The sequence below is a fragment of the Kogia breviceps genome, chromosome 9 (genome assembly GCF_026419965.1).
Source record: "Kogia breviceps isolate mKogBre1 chromosome 9, mKogBre1 haplotype 1, whole genome shotgun sequence".
Lineage (NCBI taxonomy): Eukaryota > Metazoa > Chordata > Mammalia > Artiodactyla > Physeteridae > Kogia > Kogia breviceps.
In genome coordinates this window covers 90,516,798-90,537,225 of record NC_081318.1, presented here as the reverse complement: position 1 = coordinate 90,537,225, position 20,428 = coordinate 90,516,798, and positions in this window count along the sequence as shown.

Below are 20,428 nucleotides of genomic sequence, written 5' to 3'. Positions count from 1 at the left end.
TTTACAACAACCTCGACTTCGGGACACCCTTCATCTGCCGGGGAAGAGAGAAATGGACCAAGAATTTGTGCTACTTAGGTACGAGGGAATATCCCTCAGCCATGGAATCCATGTCATAAGGCTGGTTCCAGCATAATGACTGGATTGAGGTACGATGATGCTAAGTGAAATCTGTCCCACAGAAAAAGAAACTTGGGATATCACTTAGAGAGGGAATGTACAAATCGCTACCCACGACCCGAATGACAAAAGAGAACAGACTCACGCTTTTCGAAAACACACTTAGGCCTGCTTAAGCGGAAAGGTGAGGTGGCCTGATGCATAAAACACGACTTGGAAATGAGCACAGATACCGGTCGGAAAAGCAAATATATAATAGACACCACCTACTCCTTGCTCAGTGAACAGGACTCAACAGCTCCTATTCATCACAGAAGAATATATCAGACTCGTAAGCATCTGAAAACCTAAGTATTGATATCTCTCTGTAAGTGAATCAAGTGTGTGTCAAGCGGCATCAACACAGCACTGAAAATCAGCTAAAGCCCATTCTAAAAATACATTTCCAAAACACAGAAGAAAGAAGCACGGCGAGAGGGAGGGAAATTCTGCCAAAAAGCGTGCAGGGGCTGTGATGCAACCAGGATTGACCACATCTACACACACAGCGGCAGAAGACATGAGGCTGGATACTCCTCAGGCTGAGAGGATTGCTGAGGTTGGAGGAGCAAAGGCAGAGCCTCTAGAGTTATCCTGCGTGCTACCCATTCCATGGGTCCCACCTCTCCAGGTTCAAGGCAACTTTCCTACAGCCAAACCACTCATGGGAATCCCAGGGGATGGTACACCGTGTGATCGGGAAAGCTTTCGAAAGCGCACCTCATTTTTCACCTCCGGGTGCTAGCGTCCGCCATTCCAGCCGCTTGACTAACAATTCCCCCACTTGCAGGATCAGCGTCTTGACACTCCTCTTTCGTAGGCTCTGCAAGTGGTCCGAAGGATGACCTGGAAGACGGGGAACCAATGAGAGACCAGCTGGCGGTGTTCGGACAGGCCCACGTCACTCTAATTTCCCATCACGAAGAGGAATTCACCAAAGGCTCGGCCTGCCTCGCCGCAAGCACAACAGGGCCTGAAGCAATCTGGCGCTATTGCGGCCAGCTCACACCAAAGCGAGCTGCCAAACGGAGCTCTGGGGCACTGCACTTCACAAACCTGCCGAGCTCTAAATGATAACACTCGTCCAAAAACATACTGAGGTAAGGCCACGAAGGGGATTTGAACGCAAGGCAGAATTGCACGAAACGGAGTTCAGGAGGTAGATGGGAATGGCCTTCCCAGCACAGGAAAAGCGGCAGAACGTGGACAATGATGCAGTTGGCCAAAAAGGGCGTATGCGTTTTTTCCTGAATATATTCAGGAAAAAACGCATACGCCCTTTTTGGCCAACCAAGCACCCGGGGAGAGCAAATCGGCACTACACAGAAATCTCACCCCCCCCCCCCGGGCAAAAGAGCCATCCGGAAAATGTCTAAAAACCAGAAAGGCAGGACAGGCCAAGGAGATAAGGGAGCCTTGTTCAGTTGCCGGGAGGGACGCAAAATGCCAACAGCCACTCTGGAGAAGCGTATGCTCGTTCCTAAAACACGTACAGAACAGAACCACAGAGCATAGGGCACCTCCACACGTGGGCCTATATCTTGGGAAAACTAAAAATCAACCAGACGCAGGCACCCCAAAGTTTAGGGCTTCTCTCTTTACAACAACCTCGACTTCGGGACACCCTTCATCTGCCGGGGAAGAGAGAAATGGACCAAGAATTTGTGCTACTTAGGTACGAGGGAATATCCCTCAGCCATGGAATCCATGTCATAAGGCTGGTTCCAGCATAATGACTGGATTGAGGTACGATGATGCTAAGTGAAATCTGTCCCACAGAAAAAGAAACTTGGGATATCACTTAGAGAGGGAATGTACAAATCGCTACCCACGACCCGAATGACAAAAGAGAACAGACTCACGCTTTTCGAAAACACACTTAGGCCTGCTTAAGCGGAAAGGTGAGGTGGCCTGATGCATAAAACACGACTTGGAAATGAGCACAGATACCGGTCGGAAAAGCAAATATATAATAGACACCACCTACTCCTTGCTCAGTGAACAGGACTCAACAGCTCCTATTCATCACAGAAGAATATATCAGACTCGTAAGCATCTGAAAACCTAAGTATTGATATCTCTCTGTAAGTGAATCAAGTGTGTGTCAAGCGGCATCAACACAGCACTGAAAATCAGCTAAAGCCCATTCTAAAAATACATTTCCAAAACACAGAAGAAAGAAGCACGGCGAGAGGGAGGGAAATTCTGCCAAAAAGCGTGCAGGGGCTGTGATGCAACCAGGATTGACCACATCTACACACACAGCGGCAGAAGACATGAGGCTGGATACTCCTCAGGCTGAGAGGATTGCTGAGGTTGGAGGAGCAAAGGCAGAGCCTCTAGAGTTATCCTGCGTGCTACCCATTCCATGGGTCCCACCTCTCCAGGTTCAAGGCAACTTTCCTACAGCCAAACCACTCATGGGAATCCCAGGGGATGGTACACCGTGTGATCGGGAAAGCTTTCGAAAGCGCACCTCATTTTTCACCTCCGGGTGCTAGCGTCCGCCATTCCAGCCGCTTGACTAACAATTCCCCCACTTGCAGGATCAGCGTCTTGACACTCCTCTTTCGTAGGCTCTGCAAGTGGTCCGAAGGATGACCTGGAAGACGGGGAACCAATGAGAGACCAGCTGGCGGTGTTCGGACAGGCCCACGTCACTCTAATTTCCCATCACGAAGAGGAATTCACCAAAGGCTCGGCCTGCCTCGCCGCAAGCACAACAGGGCCTGAAGCAATCTGGCGCTATTGCGGCCAGCTCACACCAAAGCGAGCTGCCAAACGGAGCTCTGGGGCACTGCACTTCACAAACCTGCCGAGCTCTAAATGATAACACTCGTCCAAAAACATACTGAGGTAAGGCCACGAAGGGGATTTGAACGCAAGGCAGAATTGCACGAAACGGAGTTCAGGAGGTAGATGGGAATGGCCTTCCCAGCACAGGAAAAGCGGCAGAACGTGGACAATGATGCAGTTGGCCAAAAAGGGCGTATGCGTTTTTTCCTGAATATATTCAGGAAAAAACGCATACGCCCTTTTTGGCCAACCAAGCACCCGGGGAGAGCAAATCGGCACTACACAGAAATCTCACCCCCCCCCCCCGGGCAAAAGAGCCATCCGGAAAATGTCTAAAAACCAGAAAGGCAGGACAGGCCAAGGAGATAAGGGAGCCTTGTTCAGTTGCCGGGAGGGACGCAAAATGCCAACAGCCACTCTGGAGAAGCGTATGCTCGTTCCTAAAACACGTACAGAACAGAACCACAGAGCATAGGGCACCTCCACACGTGGGCCTATATCTTGGGAAAACTAAAAATCAACCAGACGCAGGCACCCCAAAGTTTAGGGCTTCTCTCTTTACAACAACCTCGACTTCGGGACACCCTTCATCTGCCGGGGAAGAGAGAAATGGACCAAGAATTTGTGCTACTTAGGTACGAGGGAATATCCCTCAGCCATGGAATCCATGTCATAAGGCTGGTTCCAGCATAATGAGTGGATTGAGGTACGATGATGCTAAGTGAAATCTGTCCCACAGAAAAAGAAACTTGGGATATCACTTAGAGAGGGAATGTACAAATCGCTACCCACGACCCGAATGACAAAAGAGAACAGACTCACGCTTTTCGAAAACACACTTAGGCCTGCTTAAGCGGAAAGGTGAGGTGGCGTGATGCATAAAACACGACTTGGAAATGAGCACAGATACCGGTCGGAAAAGCAAATATATAATAGACACCACCTACTCCTTGCTCAGTGAACAGGACTCAACAGCTCCTATTCATCACAGAAGAATATATCAGACTCGTAAGCATCTGAAAACCTAAGTATTGATATCTCTCTGTAAGTGAATCAAGTGTGTGTCAAGCGGCATCAACACAGCACTGAAAATCAGCTAAAGCCCATTCTAAAAATACATTTCCAAAACACAGAAGAAAGAAGCACGGCGAGAGGGAGGGAAATTCTGCCAAAAAGCGTTCAGGGGCTGTGATGCAACCAGGATTGACCACATCGACACCCACAGCGGCAGAAGACATGAGGCTGGATACTCCTCAGGCTGAGAGGATTGCTGAGGTTGGAGGAGCAAAGGCAGAGCCTCTAGAGTTATCCTGCGTGCTACCCATTCCATGGGTCCCACCTCTCCAGGTTCAAGGCAACTTTCCTACAGCCAAACCACTCATGGGAATCCCAGGGGATGGTACACCGTGTGATCGGGAAAGCTTTCGAAAGCGCACCTCATTTTTCACCTCCGGGTGCTAGCGTCCGCCATTCCAGCCGCTTGACTAACAATTCCCCCACTTGCAGGATCAGCGTCTTGACACTCCTCTTTCGTAGGCTCTGCAAGTGGTCCGAAGGATGACCTGGAAGACGGGGAACCAACGAGAGACCAGCTGGCGGTGTTCGGACAGGCCCACGTCACTCTAATTTCCCATCACGAAGAGGAATTCACCAAAGGCTCGGCCTGCCTCGCCGCAAGCACAACAGGGCCTGAAGCAATCTGGCGCTATTGCGGCCAGCTCACACCAAAGCGAGCTGCCAAACGGAGCTCTGGGGCACTGCACTTCACAAACCTGCCGAGCTCTAAATGATAACACTCGTCCAAAAACATACTGAGGTAAGGCCACGAAGGGGATTTGAACGCAAGGCAGAATTGCACGAAACGGAGTTCAGGAGGTAGATGGGAATGGCCTTCCCAGCACAGGAAAAGCGGCAGAACGTGGACAATGATGCAGTTGGCCAAAAAGGGCGTATGCGTTTTTTCCTGAATATGTTCAGGAAAAAACGCATACGCCCTTTTTGGCCAACCAAGCACCCGGGGAGAGCAAATCGGCACTACACAGAAATCTCACCCCCCCCCCCGGGCAAAAGAGCCATCCGGAAAATGTCTAAAAACCAGAAAGGCAGGACAGGCCAAGGAGATAAGGGAGCCTTGTTCAGTTGCCGGGAGGGACGCAAAATGCCAACAGCCACTCTGGAGAAGCGTATGCTCGTTCCTAAAACACGTACAGAACAGAACCACAGAGCGTAGGGCACCTCCACACGTGGGCCTATATCTTGGGAAAACTAAAAATCAACCAGACGCAGGCACCCCAAAGTTTAGGGCTTCTCTCTTTACAACAACCTCGACTTCGGGACACCCTTCATCTGCCGGGGAAGAGAGAAATGGACCAAGAATTTGTGCTACTTAGGTACGAGGGAATATCCCTCAGCCATGGAATCCATGTCATAAGGCTGGTTCCAGCATAATGACTGGATTGAGGTACGATGATGCTAAGTGAAATCTGTCCCACAGAAAAAGAAACTTGGGATATCACTTAGAGAGGGAATGTACAAATCGCTACCCACGACCCGAATGACAAAAGAGAACAGACTCACGCTTTTCGAAAACACACTTAGGCCTGCTTAAGCGGAAAGGTGAGGTGGCGTGATGCATAAAACACGACTTGGAAATGAGCACAGATACCGGTCGGAAAAGCAAATATATAATAGACACCACCTACTCCTTGCTCAGTGAACAGGACTCAACAGCTCCTATTCATCACAGAAGAATATATCAGACTCGTAAGCATCTGAAAACCTAAGTATTGATATCTCTCTGTAAGTGAATCAAGTGTGTGTCAAGCGGCATCAACACAGCACTGAAAATCAGCTAAAGCCCATTCTAAAAATACATTTCCAAAACACAGAAGAAAGAAGCACGGCGAGAGGGAGGGAAATTCTGCCAAAAAGCGTTCAGGGGCTGTGATGCAACCAGGATTGACCACATCGACACCCACAGCGGCAGAAGACATGAGGCTGGATACTCCTCAGGCTGAGAGGATTGCTGAGGTTGGAGGAGCAAAGGCAGAGCCTCTAGAGTTATCCTGCGTGCTACCCATTCCATGGGTCCCACCTCTCCAGGTTCAAGGCAACTTTCCTACAGCCAAACCACTCATGGGAATCCCAGGGGATGGTACACCGTGTGATCGGGAAAGCTTTCGAAAGCGCACCTCATTTTTCACCTCCGGGTGCTAGCGTCCGCCATTCCAGCCGCTTGACTAACAATTCCCCCACTTGCAGGATCAGCGTCTTGACACTCCTCTTTCGTAGGCTCTGCAAGTGGTCCGAAGGATGACCTGGAAGACGGGGAACCAATGAGAGACCAGCTGGCGGTGTTCGGACAGGCCCACGTCATTCTAATTTCCCATCACGAAGAGGAATTCACCAAAGGCTCGGCCTGCCTCGCCGCAAGCACAACAGGGCCTGAAGCAATCTGGCGCTATTGCGGCCAGCTCACACCAAAGCGAGCTGCCAAACGGAGCTCTGGGGCACTGCACTTCACAAACCTGCCGAGCTCTAAATGATAACACTCGTCCAAAAACATACTGAGGTAAGGCCACGAAGGGGATTTGAACGCAAGGCAGAATTGCACGAAACGGAGTTCAGGAGGTAGATGGGAATGGCCTTCCCAGCACAGGAAAAGCGGCAGAACGTGGACAATGATGCAGTTGGCCAAAAAGGGCGTATGCGTTTTTTCCTGAATATATTCAGGAAAAAACGCATACGCCCTTTTTGGCCAACCAAGCACCCGGGGAGAGCAAATCGGCACTACACAGAAATCTCACCCCCCCCCCCCGGGCAAAAGAGCCATCCGGAAAATGTCTAAAAACCAGAAAGGCAGGACAGGCCAAGGAGATAAGGGAGCCTTGTTCAGTTGCCGGGAGGGACGCAAAATGCCAACAGCCACTCTGGAGAAGCGTATGCTCGTTCCTAAAACACGTACAGAACAGAACCACAGAGCGTAGGGCACCTCCACACGTGGGCCTATATCTTGGGAAAACTAAAAATCAACCAGACGCAGGCACCCCAAAGTTTAGGGCTTCTCTCTTTACAACAACCTCGACTTCGGGACACCCTTCATCTGCTGGGGAAGAGAGAAATGGACCAAGAATTTGTGCTACTTAGGTACGAGGGAATATCCCTCAGCCATGGAATCCATGTCATAAGGCTGGTTCCAGCATAATGAGTGGATTGAGGTACGATGATGCTAAGTGAAATCTGTCCCACAGAAAAAGAAACTTGGGATATCACTTAGAGAGGGAATGTACAAATCGCTACCCACGACCCGAATGACAAAAGAGAACAGACTCACGCTTTTCGAAAACACACTTAGGCCTGCTTAAGCGGAAAGGTGAGGTGGCGTGATGCATAAAACACGACTTGGAAATGAGCACAGATACCGGTCGGAAAAGCAAATATATAATAGACACCACCTACTCCTTGCTCAGTGAACAGGACTCAACAGCTCCTATTCATCACAGAAGAATATATCAGACTCGTAAGCATCTGAAAACCTAAGTATTGATATCTCTCTGTAAGTGAATCAAGTGTGTGTCAAGCGGCATCAACACAGCACTGAAAATCAGCTAAAGCCCATTCTAAAAATACATTTCCAAAACACAGAAGAAAGAAGCACGGCGAGAGGGAGGGAAATTCTGCCAAAAAGCGTTCAGGGGCTGTGATGCAACCAGGATTGACCACATCGACACCCACAGCGGCAGAAGACATGAGGCTGGATACTCCTCAGGCTGAGAGGATTGCTGAGGTTGGAGGAGCAAAGGCAGAGCCTCTAGAGTTATCCTGCGTGCTACCCATTCCATGGGTCCCACCTCTCCAGGTTCAAGGCAACTTTCCTACAGCCAAACCACTCATGGGAATCCCAGGGGATGGTACACCGTGTGATCGGGAAAGCTTTCGAAAGCGCACCTCATTTTTCACCTCCGGGTGCTAGCGTCCGCCATTCCAGCCGCTTGACTAACAATTCCCCCACTTGCAGGATCAGCGTCTTGACACTCCTCTTTCGTAGGCTCTGCAAGTGGTCCGAAGGATGACCTGGAAGACGGGGAACCAATGAGAGACCAGCTGGCGGTGTTCGGACAGGCCCACGTCATTCTAATTTCCCATCACGAAGAGGAATTCACCAAAGGCTCGGCCTGCCTCGCCGCAAGCACAACAGGGCCTGAAGCAATCTGGCGCTATTGCGGCCAGCTCACACCAAAGCGAGCTGCCAAACGGAGCTCTGGGGCACTGCACTTCACAAACCTGCCGAGCTCTAAATGATAACACTCGTCCAAAAACATACTGAGGTAAGGCCACGAAGGGGATTTGAACGCAAGGCAGAATTGCACGAAACGGAGTTCAGGAGGTAGATGGGAATGGCCTTCCCAGCACAGGAAAAGCGGCAGAACGTGGACAATGATGCAGTTGGCCAAAAAGGGCGTATGCGTTTTTTCCTGAATATATTCAGGAAAAAACGCATACGCCCTTTTTGGCCAACCAAGCACCCGGGGAGAGCAAATCGGCACTACACAGAAATCTCACCCCCCCCCCGGGCAAAAGAGCCATCCGGAAAATGTCTAAAAACCAGAAAGGCAGGACAGGCCAAGGAGATAAGGGAGCCTTGTTCAGTTGCCGGGAGGGACGCAAAATGCCAACAGCCACTCTGGAGAAGCGTATGCTCGTTCCTAAAACACGTACAGAACAGAACCACAGAGCGTAGGGCACCTCCACACGTGGGCCTATATCTTGGGAAAACTAAAAATCAACCAGACGCAGGCACCCCAAAGTTTAGGGCTTCTCTCTTTACAACAACCTCGACTTCGGGACACCCTTCATCTGCCGGGGAAGAGAGAAATGGACCAAGAATTTGTGCTACTTAGGTACGAGGGAATATCCCTCAGCCATGGAATCCATGTCATAAGGCTGGTTCCAGCATAATGAGTGGATTGAGGTACGATGATGCTAAGTGAAATCTGTCCCACAGAAAAAGAAACTTGGGATATCACTTAGAGAGGGAATGTACAAATCGCTACCCACGACCCGAATGACAAAAGAGAACAGACTCACGCTTTTCGAAAACACACTTAGGCCTGCTTAAGCGGAAAGGTGAGGTGGCGTGATGCATAAAACACGACTTGGAAATGAGCACAGATACCGGTCGGAAAAGCAAATATATAATAGACACCACCTACTCCTTGCTCAGTGAACAGGACTCAACAGCTCCTATTCATCACAGAAGAATATATCAGACTCGTAAGCATCTGAAAACCTAAGTATTGATATCTCTCTGTAAGTGAATCAAGTGTGTGTCAAGCGGCATCAACACAGCACTGAAAATCAGCTAAAGCCCATTCTAAAAATACATTTCCAAAACACAGAAGAAAGAAGCACGGCGAGAGGGAGGGAAATTCTGCCAAAAAGCGTTCAGGGGCTGTGATGCAACCAGGATTGACCACATCGACACCCACAGCGGCAGAAGACATGAGGCTGGATACTCCTCAGGCTGAGAGGATTGCTGAGGTTGGAGGAGCAAAGGCAGAGCCTCTAGAGTTATCCTGCGTGCTACCCATTCCATGGGTCCCACCTCTCCAGGTTCAAGGCAACTTTCCTACAGCCAAACCACTCATGGGAATCCCAGGGGATGGTACACCGTGTGATCGGGAAAGCTTTCGAAAGCGCACCTCATTTTTCACCTCCGGGTGCTAGCGTCCGCCATTCCAGCCGCTTGACTAACAATTCCCCCACTTGCAGGATCAGCGTCTTGACACTCCTCTTTCGTAGGCTCTGCAAGTGGTCCGAAGGATGACCTGGAAGACGGGGAACCAATGAGAGACCAGCTGGCGGTGTTCGGACAGGCCCACGTCATTCTAATTTCCCATCACGAAGAGGAATTCACCAAAGGCTCGGCCTGCCTCGCCGCAAGCACAACAGGGCCTGAAGCAATCTGGCGCTATTGCGGCCAGCTCACACCAAAGCGAGCTGCCAAACGGAGCTCTGGGGCACTGCACTTCACAAACCTGCCGAGCTCTAAATGATAACACTCGTCCAAAAACATACTGAGGTAAGGCCACGAAGGGGATTTGAACGCAAGGCAGAATTGCACGAAACGGAGTTCAGGAGGTAGATGGGAATGGCCTTCCCAGCACAGGAAAAGCGGCAGAACGTGGACAATGATGCAGTTGGCCAAAAAGGGCGTATGCGTTTTTTCCTGAATATATTCAGGAAAAAACGCATACGCCCTTTTTGGCCAACCAAGCACCCGGGGAGAGCAAATCGGCACTACACAGAAATCTCACCCCCCCCCCCCCGGGCAAAAGAGCCATCCGGAAAATGTCTAAAAACCAGAAAGGCAGGACAGGCCAAGGAGATAAGGGAGCCTTGTTCAGTTGCCGGGAGGGACGCAAAATGCCAACAGCCACTCTGGAGAAGCGTATGCTCGTTCCTAAAACACGTACAGAACAGAACCACAGAGCGTAGGGCACCTCCACACGTGGGCCTATATCTTGGGAAAACTAAAAATCAACCAGACGCAGGCACCCCAAAGTTTAGGGCTTCTCTCTTTACAACAACCTCGACTTCGGGACACCCTTCATCTGCCGGGGAAGAGAGAAATGGACCAAGAATTTGTGCTACTTAGGTACGAGGGAATATCCCTCAGCCATGGAATCCATGTCATAAGGCTGGTTCCAGCATAATGAGTGGATTGAGGTACGATGATGCTAAGTGAAATCTGTCCCACAGAAAAAGAAACTTGGGATATCACTTAGAGAGGGAATGTACAAATCGCTACCCACGACCCGAATGACAAAAGAGAACAGACTCACGCTTTTCGAAAACACACTTAGGCCTGCTTAAGCGGAAAGGTGAGGTGGCGTGATGCATAAAACACGACTTGGAAATGAGCACAGATACCGGTCGGAAAAGCAAATATATAATAGACACCACCTACTCCTTGCTCAGTGAACAGGACTCAACAGCTCCTATTCATCACAGAAGAATATATCAGACTCGTAAGCATCTGAAAACCTAAGTATTGATATCTCTCTGTAAGTGAATCAAGTGTGTGTCAAGCGGCATCAACACAGCACTGAAAATCAGCTAAAGCCCATTCTAAAAATACATTTCCAAAACACAGAAGAAAGAAGCACGGCGAGAGGGAGGGAAATTCTGCCAAAAAGCGTTCAGGGGCTGTGATGCAACCAGGATTGACCACATCTACACCCACAGCGGCATAACACATGAGGCTGGATACTCCTCAGGCTGAGAGGATTGCTGAGGTTGGAGGAGCAAAGGCAGAGCCTCTAGAGTTATCCTGCGTGCTACCCATTCCATGGGTCCCACCTCTCCAGGTTCAAGGCAACTTTCCTACAGCCAAACCACTCATGGGAATCCCAGGGGATGGTACACCGTGTGATCGGGAAAGCTTTCGAAAGCGCACCTCATTTTTCACCTCCGGGTGCTAGCGTCCGCCATTCCAGCCGCTTGACTAACAATTCCCCCACTTGCAGGATCAGCGTCTTGACACTCCTCTTTCGTAGGCTCTGCAAGTGGTCCGAAGGATGACCTGGAAGACGGGGAACCAATGAGAGACCAGCTGGCGGTGTTCGGACAGGCCCACGTCACTCTAATTTCCCATCACGAAGAGGAATTCACCAAAGGCTCGGCCTGCCTCGCCGCAAGCACAACAGGGCCTGAAGCAATCTGGCGCTATTGCGGCCAGCTCACACCAAAGCGAGCTGCCAAACGGAGCTCTGGGGCACTGCACTTCACAAACCTGCCGAGCTCTAAATGATAACACTCGTCCAAAAACATACTGAGGTAAGGCCACGAAGGGGATTTGAACGCAAGGCAGAATTGCACGAAACGGAGTTCAGGAGGTAGATGGGAATGGCCTTCCCAGCACAGGAAAAGCGGCAGAACGTGGACAATGATGCAGTTGGCCAAAAAGGGCGTATGCGTTTTTTCCTGAATATATTCAGGAAAAAACGCATACGCCCTTTTTGGCCAACCAAGCACCCGGGGAGAGCAAATCGGCACTACACAGAAATCTCACCCCCCCCCCCCGGGCAAAAGAGCCATCCGGAAAATGTCTAAAAACCAGAAAGGCAGGACAGGCCAAGGAGATAAGGGAGCCTTGTTCAGTTGCCGGGAGGGACGCAAAATGCCAACAGCCACTCTGGAGAAGCGTATGCTCGTTCCTAAAACACGTACAGAACAGAACCACAGAGCGTAGGGCACCTCCACACGTGGGCCTATATCTTGGGAAAACTAAAAATCAACCAGACGCAGGCACCCCAAAGTTTAGGGCTTCTCTCTTTACAACAACCTCGACTTCGGGACACCCTTCATCTGCCGGGGAAGAGAGAAATGGACCAAGAATTTGTGCTACTTAGGTACGAGGGAATATCCCTCAGCCATGGAATCCATGTCATAAGGCTGGTTCCAGCATAATGAGTGGATTGAGGTACGATGATGCTAAGTGAAATCTGTCCCACAGAAAAAGAAACTTGGGATATCACTTAGAGAGGGAATGTACAAATCGCTACCCACGACCCGAATGACAAAAGAGAACAGACTCACGCTTTTCGAAAACACACTTAGGCCTGCTTAAGCGGAAAGGTGAGGTGGCGTGATGCATAAAACACGACTTGGAAATGAGCACAGATACCGGTCGGAAAAGCAAATATATAATAGACACCACCTACTCCTTGCTCAGTGAACAGGACTCAACAGCTCCTATTCATCACAGAAGAATATATCAGACTCGTAAGCATCTGAAAACCTAAGTATTGATATCTCTCTGTAAGTGAATCAAGTGTGTGTCAAGCGGCATCAACACAGCACTGAAAATCAGCTAAAGCCCATTCTAAAAATACATTTCCAAAACACAGAAGAAAGAAGCACGGCGAGAGGGAGGGAAATTCTGCCAAAAAGCGTTCAGGGGCTGTGATGCAACCAGGATTGACCACATCTACACCCACAGCGGCAGAAGACATGAGGCTGGATACTCCTCAGGCTGAGAGGATTGCTGAGGTTGGAGGAGCAAAGGCAGAGCCTCTAGAGTTATCCTGCGTGCTACCCATTCCATGGGTCCCACCTCTCCAGGTTCAAGGCAACTTTCCTACAGCCAAACCACTCATGGGAATCCCAGGGGATGGTACACCATGTGATCGGGAAAGCTTTCGAAAGCGCACCTCATTTTTCACCTCCGGGTGCTAGCGTCCGCCATTCCAGCCGCTTGACTAACAATTCCCCCACTTGCAGGATCAGCGTCTTGACACTCCTCTTTCGTAGGCTCTGCAAGTGGTCCGAAGGATGACCTGGAAGACGGGGAACCAATGAGAGACCAGCTGGCGGTGTTCGGACAGGCCCACGTCACTCTAATTTCCCATCACGAAGAGGAATTCACCAAAGGCTCGGCCTGCCTCGCCGCAAGCACAACAGGGCCTGAAGCAATCTGGCGCTATTGCGGCCAGCTCACACCAAAGCGAGCTGCCAAACGGAGCTCTGGGGCACTGCACTTCACAAACCTGCCGAGCTCTAAATGATAACACTCGTCCAAAAACATACTGAGGTAAGGCCACGAAGGGGATTTGAACGCAAGGCAGAATTGCACGAAACGGAGTTCAGGAGGTAGATGGGAATGGCCTTCCCAGCACAGGAAAAGCGGCAGAACGTGGACAATGATGCAGTTGGCCAAAAAGGGCGTATGCGTTTTTTCCTGAATGTATTCAGGAAAAAACGCATACGCCCTTTTTGGCCAACCAAGCACCCGGGGAGAGCAAATCGGCACTACACAGAAATCTCACCCCCCCCCCCCGGGCAAAAGAGCCATCCGGAAAATGTCTAAAAACCAGAAAGGCAGGACAGGCCAAGGAGATAAGGGAGCCTTGTTCAGTTGCCGGGAGGGACGCAAAATGCCAACAGCCACTCTGGAGAAGCGTATGCTCGTTCCTAAAACACGTACAGAACAGAACCACAGAGCGTAGGGCACCTCCACACGTGGGCCTATATCTTGGGAAAACTAAAAATCAACCAGACGCAGGCACCCCAAAGTTTAGGGCTTCTCTCTTTACAACAACCTCGACTTCGGGACACCCTTCATCTGCCGGGGAAGAGAGAAATGGACCAAGAATTTGTGCTACTTAGGTACGAGGGAATATCCCTCAGCCATGGAATCCATGTCATAAGGCTGGTTCCAGCATAATGAGTGGATTGAGGTACGATGATGCTAAGTGAAATCTGTCCCACAGAAAAAGAAACTTGGGATATCACTTAGAGAGGGAATGTACAAATCGCTACCCACGACCCGAATGACAAAAGAGAACAGACTCACGCTTTTCGAAAACACACTTAGGCCTGCTTAAGCGGAAAGGTGAGGTGGCGTGATGCATAAAACACGACTTGGAAATGAGCACAGATACCGGTCGGAAAAGCAAATATATAATAGACACCACCTACTCCTTGCTCAGTGAACAGGACTCAACAGCTCCTATTCATCACAGAAGAATATATCAGACTCGTAAGCATCTGAAAACCTAAGTATTGATATCTCTCTGTAAGTGAATCAAGTGTGTGTCAAGCGGCATCAACACAGCACTGAAAATCAGCTAAAGCCCATTCTAAAAATACATTTCCAAAACACAGAAGAAAGAAGCACGGCGAGAGGGAGGGAAATTCTGCCAAAAAGCGTTCAGGGGCTGTGATGCAACCAGGATTGACCACATCGACACCCACAGCGGCAGAAGACATGAGGCTGGATACTCCTCAGGCTGAGAGGATTGCTGAGGTTGGAGGAGCAAAGGCAGAGCCTCTAGAGTTATCCTGCGTGCTACCCATTCCATGGGTCCCACCTCTCCAGGTTCAAGGCAACTTTCCTACAGCCAAACCACTCATGGGAATCCCAGGGGATGGTACACCGTGTGATCGGGAAAGCTTTCGAAAGCGCACCTCATTTTTCACCTCCGGGTGCTAGCGTCCGCCATTCCAGCCGCTTGACTAACAATTCCCCCACTTGCAGGATCAGCGTCTTGACACTCCTCTTTCGTAGGCTCTGCAAGTGGTCCGAAGGATGACCTGGAAGACGGGGAACCAATGAGAGACCAGCTGGCGGTGTTCGGACAGGCCCACGTCACTCTAATTTCCCATCACGAAGAGGAATTCACCAAAGGCTCGGCCTGCCTCGCCGCAAGCACAACAGGGCCTGAAGCAATCTGGCGCTATTGCGGCCGGCTCACACCAAAGCGAGCTGCCAAACGGAGCTCTGGGGCACTGCACTTCACAAACCTGCCGAGCTCTAAATGATAACACTCGTCCAAAAACATACTGAGGTAAGGCCACGAAGGGGATTTGAACGCAAGGCAGAATTGCACGAAACGGAGTTCAGGAGGTAGATGGGAATGGCCTTCCCAGCACAGGAAAAGCGGCAGAACGTGGACAATGATGCAGTTGGCCAAAAAGGGCGTATGCGTTTTTTCCTGAATATATTCAGGAAAAAACGCATACGCCCTTTTTGGCCAACCAAGCACCCGGGGAGAGCAAATCGGCACTACACAGAAATCTCACCCCCCCCCCCCCCGGGCAAAAGAGCCATCCGGAAAATGTCTAAAAACCAGAAAGGCAGGACAGGCCAAGGAGATAAGGGAGCCTTGTTCAGTTGCCGGGAGGGACGCAAAATGCCAACAGCCACTCTGGAGAAGCGTATGCTCGTTCCTAAAACACGTACAGAACAGAACCACAGAGCGTAGGGCACCTCCACACGTGGGCCTATATCTTGGGAAAACTAAAAATCAACCAGACGCAGGCACCCCAAAGTTTAGGGCTTCTCTCTTTACAACAACCTCGACTTCGGGACACCCTTCATCTGCCGGGGAAGAGAGAAATGGACCAAGAATTTGTGCTACTTAGGTACGAGGGAATATCCCTCAGCCATGGAATCCATGTCATAAGGCTGGTTCCAGCATAATGAGTGGATTGAGGTACGATGATGCTAAGTGAAATCTGTCCCACAGAAAAAGAAACTTGGGATATCACTTAGAGAGGGAATGTACAAATCGCTACCCACGACCCGAATGACAAAAGAGAACAGACTCACGCTTTTCGAAAACACACTTAGGCCTGCTTAAGCGGAAAGGTGAGGTGGCGTGATGCATAAAACACGACTTGGAAATGAGCACAGATACCGGTCGGAAAAGCAAATATATAATAGACACCACCTACTCCTTGCTCAGTGAACAGGACTCAACAGCTCCTATTCATCACAGAAGAATATATCAGACTCGTAAGCATCTGAAAACCTAAGTATTGATATCTCTCTGTAAGTGAATCAAGTGTGTGTCAAGCGGCATCAACACAGCACTGAAAATCAGCTAAAGCCCATTCTAAAAATACATTTCCAAAACACAGAAGAAAGAAGCACGGCGAGAGGGAGGGAAATTCTGCCAAAAAGCGTTCAGGGGCTGTGATGCAACCAGGATTGACCACATCGACACCCACAGCGGCAGAAGACATGAGGCTGGATACTCCTCAGGCTGAGAGGATTGCTGAGGTTGGAGGAGCAAAGGCAGAGCCTCTAGAGTTATCCTGCGTGCTACCCATTCCATGGGTCCCACCTCTCCAGGTTCAAGGCAACTTTCCTACAGCCAAACCACTCATGGGAATCCCAGGGGATGGTACACCGTGTGATCGGGAAAGCTTTCGAAAGCGCACCTCATTTTTCACCTCCGGGTGCTAGCGTCCGCCATTCCAGCCGCTTGACTAACAATTCCCCCACTTGCAGGATCAGCGTCTTGACACTCCTCTTTCGTAGGCTCTGCAAGTGGTCCGAAGGATGACCTGGAAGACGGGGAACCAATGAGAGACCAGCTGGCGGTGTTCGGACAGGCCCACGTCATTCTAATTTCCCATCACGAAGAGGAATTCACCAAAGGCTCGGCCTGCCTCGCCGCAAGCACAACAGGGCCTGAAGCAATCTGGCGCTATTGCGGCCGGCTCACACCAAAGCGAGCTGCCAAACGGAGCTCTGGGGCACTGCACTTCACAAACCTGCCGAGCTCTAAATGATAACACTCGTCCAAAAACATACTGAGGTAAGGCCACGAAGGGGATTTGAACGCAAGGCAGAATTGCACGAAACGGAGTTCAGGAGGTAGATGGGAATGGCCTTCCCAGCACAGGAAAAGCGGCAGAACGTGGACAATGATGCAGTTGGCCAAAAAGGGCGTATGCGTTTTTTCCTGAATATATTCAGGAAAAAACGCATACGCCCTTTTTGGCCAACCAAGCACCCGGGGAGAGCAAATCGGCACTACACAGAAATCTCACCCCCCCCCCCCCGGGCAAAAGAGCCATCCGGAAAATGTCTAAAAACCAGAAAGGCAGGACAGGCCAAGGAGATAAGGGAGCCTTGTTCAGTTGCCGGGAGGGACGCAAAATGCCAACAGCCACTCTGGAGAAGCGTATGCTCGTTCCTAAAACACGTACAGAACAGAACCACAGAGCGTAGGGCACCTCCACACGTGGGCCTATATCTTGGGAAAACTAAAAATCAACCAGACGCAGGCACCCCAAAGTTTAGGGCTTCTCTCTTTACAACAACCTCGACTTCGGGACACCCTTCATCTGCCGGGGAAGAGAGAAATGGACCAAGAATTTGTGCTACTTAGGTACGAGGGAATATCCCTCAGCCATGGAATCCATGTCATAAGGCTGGTTCCAGCATAATGAGTGGATTGAGGTACGATGAGGCTAAGTGAAATCTGTCCCACAGAAAAAGAAACTTGGGATATCACTTAGAGAGGGAATGTACAAATCGCTACCCACGACCCGAATGACAAAAGAGAACAGACTCACGCTGTTCGAAAACACACTTAGGCCTGCTTAAGCGGAAAGGTGAGGTGGCGTGATGCATAAAACACGACTTGGAAATGAGCACAGATACCGGTCGGAAAAGCAAATATATAATAGACACCACCTACTCCTTGCTCAGTGAACAGGACTCAACAGCTCCTATTCATCACAGAAGAATATATCAGACTCGTAAGCATCTGAAAACCTAAGTATTGATATCTCTCTGTAAGTGAATCAAGTGTGTGTCAAGCGGCATCAACACAGCACTGAAAATCAGCTAAAGCCCATTCTAAAAATACATTTCCAAAACACAGAAGAAAGAAGCACGGCGAGAGGGAGGGAAATTCTGCCAAAAAGCGTTCAGGGGCTGTGATGCAACCAGGATTGACCACATCGACACCCACAGCGGCAGAAGACATGAGGCTGGATACTCCTCAGGCTGAGAGGATTGCTGAGGTTGGAGGAGCAAAGGCAGAGCCTCTAGAGTTATCCTGCGTGCTACCCATTCCATGGGTCCCACCTCTCCAGGTTCAAGGCAACTTTCCTACAGCCAAACCACTCATGGGAATCCCAGGGGATGGTACACCGTGTGATCGGGAAAGCTTTCGAAAGCGCACCTCATTTTTCACCTCCGGGTGCTAGCGTCCGCCATTCCAGCCGCTTGACTAACAATTCCCCCACTTGCAGGATCAGCGTCTTGACACTCCTCTTTCGTAGGCTCTGCAAGTGGTCCGAAGGATGACCTGGAAGACGGGGAACCAATGAGAGACCAGCTGGCGGTGTTCGGACAGGCCCACGTCACTCTAATTTCCCATCACGAAGAGGAATTCACCAAAGGCTCGGCCTGCCTCGCCGCAAGCACAACAGGGCCTGAAGCAATCTGGCGCTATTGCGGCCAGCTCACACCAAAGCGAGCTGCCAAACGGAGCTCTGGGGCACTGCACTTCACAAACCTGCCGAGCTCTAAATGATAACACTCGTCCAAAAACATACTGAGGTAAGGCCACGAAGGGGATTTGAACGCAAGGCAGAATTGCACGAAACGGAGTTCAGGAGGTAGATGGGAATGGCCTTCCCAGCACAGGAAAAGCGGCAGAACGTGGACAATGATGCAGTTGGCCAAAAAGGGCGTATGCGTTTTTTCCTGAATGTATTCAGGAAAAAACGCATACGCCCTTTTTGGCCAACCAAGCACCCGGGGAGAGCAAATCGGCACTACAAAGAAATCTCACTCCCCCCCCCGGGCAAAAGAGCCATCCGGAAAATGTCTAAAAACCAGAAAGGCAGGACAGGCCAAGGAGATAAGGGAGCCTTGTTCAGTTGCCGGGAGGGACGCAAAATGCCAACAGCCACTCTGGAGAAGCGTATGCTCGTTCCTAAAACACGTACAGAACAGAACCACAGAGCATAGGGCACCTCCACACGTGGGCCTATATCTTGGGAAAACTAAAAATCAACCAGACGCAGGCACCCCAAAGTTTAGGGCTTCTCTCTTTACAACAACCTCGACTTCGGGACACCCTTCATCTGCCGGGGAAGAGAGAAATGGACCAAGAATTTGTGCTACTTAGGTACGAGGGAATATCCCTCAGCCATGGAATCCATGTCATAAGGCTGGTTCCAGCATAATGACTGGATTGAGGTACGATGAGGCTAAGTGAAATCTGTCCCACAGAAAAAGAAACTTGGGATATCACTTAGAGAGGGAATGTACAAATCGCTACCCACGACCCGAATGACAAAAGAGAACAGACTCACGCTGTTCGAAAACACACTTAGGCCTGCTTAAGCGGAAAGGTGAGGTGGCGTGATGCATAAAACACGACTTGGAAATGAGCACAGATACCGGTCGGAAAAGCAAATATATAATAGACACCACCTACTCCTTGCTCAGTGAACAGGACTCAACAGCTCCTATTCATCACAGAAGAATATATCAGACTCGTAAGCATCTGAAAACCTAAGTATTGATATCTCTCTGTAAGTGAATCAAGTGTGTGTCAAGCGGCATCAACACAGCACTGAAAATCAGCTAAAGCCCATTCTAAAAATACATTTCCAAAACACAGAAGAAAGAAGCACGGCGAGAGGGAGGGAAATTCTGCCAAAAAGCGTTCAGGGGCTGTGATGCAACCAGGATTGACCACATCGACACCCACAGCGGCAGAAGACATGAGGCTGGATACTCCTCAGGCTGAGAGGATTGCTGAGGTTGGAGGAGCAAAGGCAGAGCCTCTAGAGTTATCCTGCGTGCTACCCATTCCATGGGTCCCACCTCTCCAGGTTCAAGGCAACTTTCCTACAGCCAAACCACTCATGGGAATCCCAGGGGATGGTACACCGTGTGATCGGGAAAGCTTTCGAAAGCGCACCTCATTTTTCACCTCCGGGTGCTAGCGTCCGCCATTCCAGCCGCTTGACTAACAATTCCCCCACTTGCAGGATCAGCGTCTTGACACTCCTCTTTCGTAGGCTCTGCAAGTGGTCCGAAGGATGACCTGGAAGACGGGGAACCAATGAGAGACCAGCTGGCGGTGTTCGGACAGGCCCACGTCACTCTAATTTCCCATCACGAAGAGGAATTCACCAAAGGCTCGGCCTGCCT